Here is an 11,025-nt window from a genome sequence, read left to right on the forward strand (position 1 = left end):
TGAATTGGGCCCAACCCTGAACAGCAGAACCCTAGTATCCCAGCTGGACTGAATAGCCTTTTATTATTGAAGAGTAGACCGATACATTAGTTCCTCATCTTGGTCTTTAATGGATGAAGACCTATTACAGTATCAATTGATTATAATGGCATTGGTTGAGATGTCACCTATGCAGGCAGAAGTTTTGAATGTTTCCCACAGCACCCTAGTGCTAGTTCCCCCTCATATTGTACAGGCACATCCTTATAGCCTGTGTTTTTGAAAATTAATAGTGAAGAATAATTTTTGGCTTAGTTCTTAATACATTTGTTTTTCCTGGAGTCATGCATAAATTGGACTGATAGTTTTGAAATTATCAAATAACTAACTAATACCTGGTCCCTGAACTTAAAATGGATGCAATGTTGAGATGTCCTTTTCATTTTGGGAGTTTTCTTTTCTCCCAATGAGCTCTGTCTTTTTTTAAGTGCAGTGCCAAGGAGAGGAGTTCCTTCAGAAAGTATTGACACCCCTTGACTTTTTCCACATTGTGTTGTTATAGCCTAAAATTGATTCAATTGAGATTTTGTATCACTGATCTGCACACAATACCCAAAATGTCAAAGTGGAATTATGTTTTTAGAAATGTTTACAAATTAATTAAAAATTTAAAGCTGAAATGTCTCGAGTGGAAAGGTATTCAACCCCTTTGTTATGGCCAGCCTAAATAAGTTCAGGGGTAAAAATGTGCTTAATGAGTCATGTAAATTACATGGACTCACTCTGTGCGCAATAATAGTGTTTAACATGATTTTTAAATGACTACTCCATCTCTAAAACCCCACACGTACAATTATCTAAGGTCCCTCGGTCGAATAGTTAATTTCAAGCACAGATTCAACCACAAAGACCAGAGAGGTTTTCCAATGTTTTGCAAAGAAGGGCACCTATTGGAAGATGGGTAAAAAATAAAAAAGCAGACATTTGAATATTCCTTTGAGCATGGTGGTTATTAATGACACTTTGGATGGTGTGTCAATACAGCCAGTCACTACAAAGATGCAGGCGTCTTTCCTAACTCAGTTGCTGGAGAGGAAGAAAACCACTCAGGGATTTCACCATGAGGCCAATGGTGACTCTAAAACAGTTACAGAGTTTAATGACTGATGGGAGAAAGCAGGATGGATCAACAACATTCTAGTTGCTCCGCAATACTAACCTAATTGACAGAGTGAAAAGAAGGAAGCCTGTACAGGAAAGAAAATATTCCAAAACATGAATCCTGTTTGCAATAAGGCACTAAAATAATACTGCAAAAAATGTGGCAAAAGAAATTTGACACTTTGTTCTGAATACAAAGCATTATGTTTGGGGATACTCCCAACACATCACTCAGTACCACTCTTCATATTTCCAAGCATGGTGGTGACTACATCATGCTATGGGTATGCTTGTCTTCGGCAAGGACTAGGGAGTTTTTAGGATAAGAATAAACGGAATAGAGCTAAGCACAAGTAAAATCATAGCGGGAAACCTGATTGTCTGCTTTCAAACAGACACTGGGAGACAAATTCACCTTTCAGCAGGACAATTCCTAAAACACAATGCCAAATATACACTGGAGTTTCTACCAAGACAACATTGAATGTTCCTGAGTGGCCTGGTTGGGCTTTTACTTAAATCTGCTCATAAATCTATAGCAAGACTTGAAAATGGCTGTCTAGTAATGATCAACAACCAACTAGACAGCTTGAATAATTTTAAGAATAATGTGCACGTATTGCACAATCCAGGTGTGCAAAACTCCTAGAAGTTTTTGGGGGATTTTTCTTCTGCTTTGACGTTAGAATATTTTGTCTAGATCGTTGGCAAAAAATTACAATTAAATCCATTTTAGTCCCACTTTGTAACACAACAAATTGTAGAAAAAGTCCAGAGGTTTGAATACTTTCTCAAGGCACTGTAGGTTTCCCAAATGTAGTGCTCGTACAGTATGTCTAGTTCTTTGATTAGCTTGCTGCTAACAGTGTGATGTCCACCTTGTACATAGAGCTGTCATGTCCTTCAGTTGATCTACCTTCAAGGTTTCCACTTTCAATCGTGTAAAGGCAAGATGATGGATCTTTTTTAGTGTTTTATCAATTGCTTTCGCTTGCAGTGGCTTGTCAATGTCAAGACTTGGTTGTGTTTTTGTTTGTAATTTTTTGCTTGTTTGCATGTCCAATGCTTGAAATTGTTATATTTTATTTTGAATTAGGCTCATGGTGCTTCAGACACTTAAAATAAAAATAACCACTTGATGAATTTGTCAAACAGTATGCTAGTGGAGAGTATGCCTAAACAATGTGCATTCAAGCCAAAGTCCTCAGTCTTGGCATGGAAAATGGAGCGTTGCACTGACGAAGCTTTGCTTTGTACTTTTTGCCTTATCGTTTTTGTATTGCTTCCAAAAATGTATGAATGCTTTAGAGAACTCTTAACTCAATATTTTCCTAATGATGGAAAAAAAAGTATCACTTTGTTGTTTTGTATGAACACACTCAATGTCATTTAAATGTGCGCATGCGTCTTTCCTTGGCCTTCATTGTCCCTGATTTCATGGTTTTTTTCTTGATCGCTTTAAGCATGCCTTTTACAATATTCATCTACAGTCACCCAACGGCATTAGGCTACGTCCCAAAGACCCCCGAACTATGGCATGTCAGAAGTACAAATCTAGTTTTGCCTTGGCTGCATTCACAGCTTCACAGTATGCTGTGGCAACTGATAAGCATTTGTGAATCAATCCAGCATTCTGAGTGTTACTTCCCTGTTATTTCTCCTTTTGCCATAGTCCTAAGGACACAATGTTTGTTTTTGAAACTGATTTAAAATGACTGCCTACCATAGAAATGCACCATCTTGCAGTGAGATAGTATTTTCTTTCAGTAGATGTCACAGGACATCGCCAGTACCCAAAGCAACTAATACAAATATTCAAATTATTGCCAATTTTTTCCAGTGCCCGTAGACTCACACAGTTCCTCTCCCTGCACCTTTTCAAGAAAAGTGCCTTACTCAGTTGAACATAAATTAAGGTTTTTATTTTTGTTGTAACGGGATAGTACACCCAATAGATATCAAAGGGACTCCGCATTTTCAGACCCCTTGTAAAGATGAAATCAAAGATGCTTTGTGTTGTAAGAGCATCTTTAAATGTTGTCTTTGTTTTCTCAATCACACTTCGCTGTGGGAGCCTAAACCAGACACAAGAATGGGTTAGCTGGCCAGAGCCACAGACATGCATAGTATGGCAAATTGTCCTAAATATTGTCACCAAGCATTCCATGACTTGCCTACATTCCAACCAAAAATGGAATTTACATTCTTGACCCTAGAATGTAGCGTTCTCTGGAACAACGGTGTACGTTAGTATTGTACCCAGTTGGTTGATCTTTACATGTCTCTGGCTCTCGAGGCAGCTGTCATTATTAGTGTGAAGCTCTGGAGCTGTTTTTTTTTGTTGCCTTATTGCTTTTTAACCATGTCCACATGCCACCTTGATCTAAGTCCTGTTGAATAAAAAGTCATAGGTCTTATGGAATGATTCCTCAGCTTTGCTCTCACCTTTCTCTCTCACACACAGACACACACAGGTTAATGTGTTGACAGACACTTGCTGTTGCATATAGTCAGGATGCCTACAACTCTAATGGTTTATGCTTGTTTGATGTGTCCTTTTTGCCTGGAATCTTGTTTTGCCTTAAGTTTTCTTTTATAGTTTTGCCATTAGATTCAAGATGTTAAAATCAATAAAGTTTGAATATTGTTAAACAATTTATTTGTCTTTGTATTTACTGTACATTCTCTCACATTTCTGAGCAGGACAGTCTTATGGCAGAATGCAGTGGAACATACAGTAAACCACAAATCAAGACCGCTACAATGGAGCTGTATATTTGTGAAACAGTTTGGAAACCAGGACTCGGATCTTTAACCTCCTATCTATGAAATAATGTGGCAGGTTGCCTCGGCAACAAAAGGTACAGAGTTCAGAAAGAATGATCTCCAGCAGATTTAGAATTAGAACATGGGAGAGAGAAGTAAGGAGGGAAGACACTAGAATACCTGCTGTTGAAACCTCACAGAATTTGGAAGAACTAAACAGGCAAAGATGCTGGACTAAGGTAAAGAAGTAGCGCTGCTGACTACATTCTAGGGCCCCTAGTGAAGGTGTGGATGTCAGCGACAGTCAAACACATCTCTGTCGGTGGTCTAGCCACGTGCTGGAAGGGTCAAGTTGCCCAGAACGCCTGTAGAGGTGCAACAGGGTATTACAGCTTTACTCTGCAGCACTGCCCCTTAAACATAAATCAATCAAATGTATTTATAAAGCCCTTTTTACATCAGCCGACGTCAAAAAGTGCTATACGGAAACCCAGCCTAAAACCCCAAACAGCAAGCAATACAGATGTAGAAGCACAGTGGCAAGGAAAAACTCCCTAGAAGGCAGGAACCTAGGAAGAAACCTAGAGAGGAACCAGGCTCTGGGATGTGGACAGTCCTCTTCTGGCGGTGCCAGGTTGAGATTATAACAGTACATGGCCAAGATGTTAAAATGTTCATAGATGACCAGCAGGGTCAAATAATAATAGTAATCACAGTGGTTATAGAGGGTGCAACAGGTCAGCACCTCAGGAGTAAATGTCAGTTGACTTTTCATAGCCGAGCATTCAGAGTTAGAGACAGCAGGTGCGAGAGTGAGTCGAAAACAGCAGGTCCTGAACAAGGTAGTACGTCCGGGGAACAGGTTCCATAGCCGCAGGCAGAACAGTTGAAACTGGAGCAGCAGCACAACCAGGTGGACTGGAGACAGCAAGGAGTCATCAGGCCAGGTAGTCCTGAGACATGGTCCCAGGGCTCAGGTCCTCCGGGAGTGGAGGGAGAGAGGGAGCAAACTTAAATTCACAGAGGACACCGGATAAGACAGGAGAAATACTCCAGACATAACAGACTGACCCTAGCACCCCGACACAAACTATTGCAGCATAAATACTGGAGGCTGCGACAGAAGGGAACCCGAGGTGGGCGCCAAACAGGAAGATAACATCAGTGACTCAACCCACTCAAGTGACGCACCCCTCTTAGGGACGGGATGGAAGAGAACCAGTTAGCCAGTGACTCAGCCCCGTAATAGGGTTAGAGGCAGAGAATCCCGGTGGAGAGAGGGGAACCGGCCAGGCAGAGACAGCAAGGGTGGTTCGTTGCTCCAGTGCCTTTCCGTTCACCTTCACACTCCTGGGCCAGACTACACTCAATAATAGGACCTACTGAAGAGATGAGTCTTCAATAAAGACTTAAAGGTCGAGTCCGAGTCTGGGTCTCTCACATGGATAGGCAGACCATTCCATAAAAATTGAGCTATATAGGAGAAAGCCCTGCCTCCAGCTGTTTGCTTAGAAATTCAAAGGACAATAAGGAGGCCTGTGTCTTGTGACCGTAGCGTACGTGTAGGTATGTTTTTTATAAAATAATTATTTAACCTTTATTTAACTAGGCTAGTCAGTTAAGAACAAATTCTTATTTACAATGACGGTCTACCAAAAGGCAAAAGGTGTCCTGCGGGGACGGGGCCTGGGATTAAAAATAAATAAATAAATACAATATAAATACAGGACAAAACACACATCACGACAAGAGAGAAAACACTACATAAAGAGAGACCTAAGACAACAACATAGCAAGGCAGCAACACATGACAACACAGCATGGCTGCAACACATGACAACACAGCATGGCAGCAACACAACATGACAACAACATGTAGCAACACAACATGGTAGCAGCACAAAACATGGTACAAACATTATTGGGCACAGACAACAGCACAAAGAGCAAGAAGGTAGAGACAACAAAGCAGCCACAACTGAGAGTAAGAATGTCCATGATTGAGTCTTTGAATTAAGAGATTGAGATAAAACTGTCCAGTTTGAGTGTTTGTTGCAGTTCGTTCCAGTTACTAGCTGCAGTGAACTGAAAAGCAGAGCGACCCAGGGATGTGCGTGCTTTGGGGACCTTTAACAGAATGTGACTGGCAGAACATCTAGCCGCTCGAGAGCACCCTTACCTCCCAATCTATAAATTATGTCTCCGTAATCTAGCATGGGTAGGATTGTCATCTGAATCAGGGTTATTTTGGCAGCCGAGTCTATATTTAACTTCAGCCTGCAGCTTTGATATGTGCTGAGAGAAGGACAGTGTATCGTCTAGCCATACTCCCGAGTACTTTTATGAGGTGACTACCTCAAGCTCTAAACCCTCAGAGGTAGTAATCATACCTGTGGGGAGAGGGGCATTCTTATTACCAAACCACATGACCTTTGCTTTGGTGTTGTTCAGAACAAGGTTAACGGTAGAGAACACTAAGAAAGCTTTGTTGGACACTAAGAAAGCTTTGTTGTAGAGCATTTAACACAAAATCCGCGGAGGGACCAGCTGAGTATACTGTATCATCTGCATATAAATGAATGAGAGAGCTTCCTACTGCCTGAGCTATGTTGTTGATGTAAATTGAGAAGAGCATGGGGCCTAGGATTGAGCCTTGGGGTACTCCCTTGGTGACAGGCAGTGACTGAGACAGCAGGTTTTCTGACTTTTTACACTGCACTCTTTGAGAGAGGTAGTTAGCAAACCAGGCCAAAGACCCCTCAGAGACACCAATACTCCTTAGCCGGCCCACAAGAATGGAATAGTCTACCGTATCAAAAGCTTTGGCCAAGTCAATAAAAATAGCAGCACAACATTGCTTAGAATCAAGGGCAATGGTGACATCATTGAGGACCTTTAAGGTTTCAGTGACATATCCGTAACCTGAGCGGAAACCAGATAGTATACCAGAGAGATTACAATAGACATCAAGAAAGCTAGTCAGTTGATTATTGACAAGTTTTTCAAACACTTTTGATAAACAGGGCAAAATAGAAATAGGCCTATAACAGTATCGGATCAGCTTGATCTCCCCCTTTAAGTAAAGGATGAACCGTGGTTGCCTTCCAAGCAATGGGAACCTCCCCAGAAAGGAGAGACAGGTTAAAAAGGTCAGAGATAGGCTTGGATGATAGGGGCAGCAACCTTAAAGAAAAAAGGGTCTAAACCATCTGACCCAGATGGTTTTTTGGGGTCAAGTTTCAGGAACTCCTTTAGCACCTCAGACTCAGTGACTGCCTGCAGGGAGAAACTTTGTAGCGGGGCAGGGGGAAAAGAGGGAGAAGCATGGGGGAAAGTCGCATTAGAAGGGGTGGGAGATGAGGAAATGTTGGACGGGCAAGGAGGCATGGCTGAGTCAAATAGCAATCCTGACTTAATGAAGTGGTGATTAAAGAGCTCAGCCATGTGCTTCTTGTCAGTAACAACCACATCATCAACATTAAGGGACATGGACAGCTGTAAGGAGGAGGGTTTATTCTTCAGGTCTTTAACCGTTTTCCAGAACTTCTTGGGGTTAGACTCACAGAGAGAGATCTGCTCCTTAAAGTAACTAACTTTGGCCTTCCGGATAGCCTGAGTGCACGTATTTCTAATTTTTCTGAACGAGAGCGTCAGCCTGAGTATGCGTGTGCCGAGCCTTTCGCCAAATGAAATTCTTGAGGGGCTGGGGCTGAACCTGTTTTTAATTCTCCTTTTCTTCATGGGGTCGTGTTTGTTAACACCATTGAAAACATCAAAAAAGAAGGTCCAAGCATCTTCAAGCTGATTCTATACCATTTTACAGAGGCCAGGTCATGAAGGAAGGCTTGCTCATTAAAGTTTTTCAGCAAGCATCTATAACAATTCAGGACAGGTCTTTTCACTGAGCAGCCATTACGAACACAGGCTATAAAACAGTGATCACTAAGGTCATTACAGAAAACACGAGACTGATACCTATCAGGATTATTTGTGAGGATAACATCAAGGAGAGTAGCCTTTTCTGGGTGTTTGGAGTCATACCTTGTGGGATTGGTAACAATCTGAGAAAGATTTAGGGAGTCCCATTGCTTTAGGACTTGGTCAGGGGGTTTAAGCATGTCCCAGTTTAGGTCACCTAGCAGGACAAATTCAGACTTAGTGTAAGGGGCCAGGAGAGAGCTTAGGGCAGGTAGGGTACAGACCGGTGCTGATGGAAGACGATAACACCCAGCAACAGTCAACAAAGAGCTATTTGAAAGTTAAATGCTTAAAACCAGCAAATCAAATTGTTTGGGGACAGACTTGGTGGAGACAACCGAGCACTGAAGGTGTTCCTTGGTAAAGATTGCCACTCCCCCACCTTTGGAAGATCTGTCTTGCCGAAAAAGGTTATAACCAGAAAGGTTAACATCAGTACTCAAACACTCTTCCTTAACCACGTCTCAGTAATGACCAACACATCGGGATTGGAACTGTGAACCCACACTTTCAATTGATCATTTTTAGGTAATAAGCTTCTAGTGTTAATGTCTAGAACACCCAGGCTTTTACGAGAGCAGAAATCAGTGCAGCAGATATCAGAGAACAAGTCAGAATTGGGCCTAGCAACGGTAGATGGGCCAGGGTGTACATGCACATTTCCAGATATCATCAACAGTAATACAATGTACGGCAGGACCAAATCGGAGAGATAGGTAGAAGCAAGCCCATGTAATGCTTTGTAGGTTAGCAGTAAAACCTTGAAATCAGCCCGAGCCTTTACAGGAAGCCAGTGTAGAGAGGCTAGCACTGGAGTAATATGATCACATTTTGGGGTTCTAGTCAAGATTCTAGCAGCCGTTTTTAGCCCTAACTGAAGTTTATTTTGTGCTTTATCCGGGTAGCCGGAAAGTAGACCATTGCAGTAGTCTAATCTAGAAGTGACAAAAGCAGGATTAACTTTTCTGCGTAATTTTTGGACAGAAAGTTTCTGATTTTTGCATTGTTACGAAGATGGAAAAAAGCTGTCCTTGAAATAGTCTTCATGTGTTTGTCAAAAGAGAGATCAGGGTCCAGAGTAACGCTGAGGTCCTTCACAGTTTTATTTGAAACGTCTGTACAACCATCAAGATTAATTGTCAGATCCAACAGAAGATCTCTTTGTTTCTTGGGACCTAGAACTAGCATCTCTGTTTTGTCTGAGTTTAAAAGTAAAACATTTGCTGCCATCTACTTCCTTATGTCGGAAACACAGGCTTCCAGGGAGGGCAATTTCGGCGCTTCACCATGTTTCATCGAAATGTACAGCTGTGTATCGTCCGCATAGCATTGAAAGTTAACATTATGTTTCCGAATGACATCACCAATAAGGTGAAAACAATAGTGCTCCTAAAACGGAACCTTGAGGAACACCGAAACTTACAGTTGATTTGTTAGAGGACAAACTGATATCTTTCCGACAGATAAGATCTAAAACAAGCCAGAACTTGTCCGTGTAGACCAATTTGGGTTTCCAATCTCTCCAAAAGAATGGAGAGATACCTGTCTTGTGCCTAACCAGGGTGTTCTGTAGTAGGGCATTGTGTTTTCTCTCTTTTACTCTTCACCCCCTTCCCTCTCTGTCTCTCTCTATCTCTCTCTTTCTCTAACCTCTGCTTAGTGCTAACTCACACATAACAGGATATTAAAGAGGAAACTGGTACAGGAAATCTACCGCTGGCTCCATATGCAAACAGTGACCTTGATATTACTGACTTAATTAACACCATCAGAAGTTAAGTCCATAACCCATTAAGAAACCAAACTGATCAATTATACTGGACCAGAGTTCTCTCTCTCTCTCTCTTTGGGGAAATGACACTCTCTAATTGTTTTATATTTTTTACATTTTCTCTCTCTCTCTCTGTCTCTCTCTCTCTCTCTCTCTCTCTCTCTCTCTCTCTCTCTCTCTCTCTCTCTCTCTGTCTTTCACATACACACATTCCTTTTTTTGTCAAACACTCAGTCCAGTGTCCGTTGTATCCTACTCTCTCAAACTAACAGGATACGTGGCCAGTTCCCAGGGCCTGCTTACTTTGCAGAAAATGCCAGTGCGAGAGAAAGTGTGTGTATTTGTGAATGTGTTCATATGCATTCTTCTTTGAGGGTGTATATGTGTGTGTTTGGAGAGCATGTTTTATGTGTGACTGGGCAAGTGTTATTATTCTTCCCTCTGATCAGAAGCGGCCCTCGAGGCTGCCGTTGTTTTCCTACAACCAGAGAGCGAGGTTACGGGAAAGGCCAGGCATTTTGGACTCTGAGTACTAGGTCCTTTCCATCTTTCCATCAAAAACAATCTAACGCCCTGCACTTAGTGTGCAGTGGACATGGATGGTCGATGAGCCACATGGTTGTTCTATTTCAGTCCACCTCTTATTTATGACCCCAGATGCCCTTTACAGAAGAGGGGGAATCTCCCATTCAGTCTTGTTAGTTACTCGATGACTAAGCTCATCCACCTGCTGAATCTCTATTCGAGCCTGGGGACGAGGTTACTTGACGACCAATCAACTTACCGTGAACACTATTTATTATAGACCAAGGAATCATCAACTAGATTCAGCTGCGGGCAGATTCTATCTTGAGCTGACGGTCAGGGGGCCGGAACATAATTACAAATAATTTGTAGACTGCAAATTGACCGAGAGAAGCATAAACAGATATAACGTTGGACTGAAACATAATCATTTCAAACCTTGTTTACATTTGTATACCATCACATACATTGAGTATACAAAACATTATGAACACCTGCTCTTTCCATAACCAAGTGAATCCAGGTCAAAGGTATGATCCCTTATTGATGTCATTTGTTAAATCCACTTCAATCAGTGTAGATGAAGGGGAGGAGACAGGTTAAATAAGTATTTTTAAGCCTTGAGACAATTGAGACATTAATTGTGTATGTGTGCCATTCAGAGGGTGAATGGGCAAGACAAAAGATTTAAGCACCTTTGAACAGAGTATGGTAGTAGGTGCCAGGCGCACCGGTTCGTGTCAAGAACTGCAACGCTGCTGGACTTTTCACGCTCAACAGTTTCCATGTGTATCAAGAATGGTCCACCACCAAAAGCACATTCAGACAACTTGACACAACTGTCG

Source organism: Salvelinus namaycush, chromosome 24 (genome assembly GCF_016432855.1).
Source record: "Salvelinus namaycush isolate Seneca chromosome 24, SaNama_1.0, whole genome shotgun sequence".
NCBI lineage: Eukaryota > Metazoa > Chordata > Actinopteri > Salmoniformes > Salmonidae > Salvelinus > Salvelinus namaycush.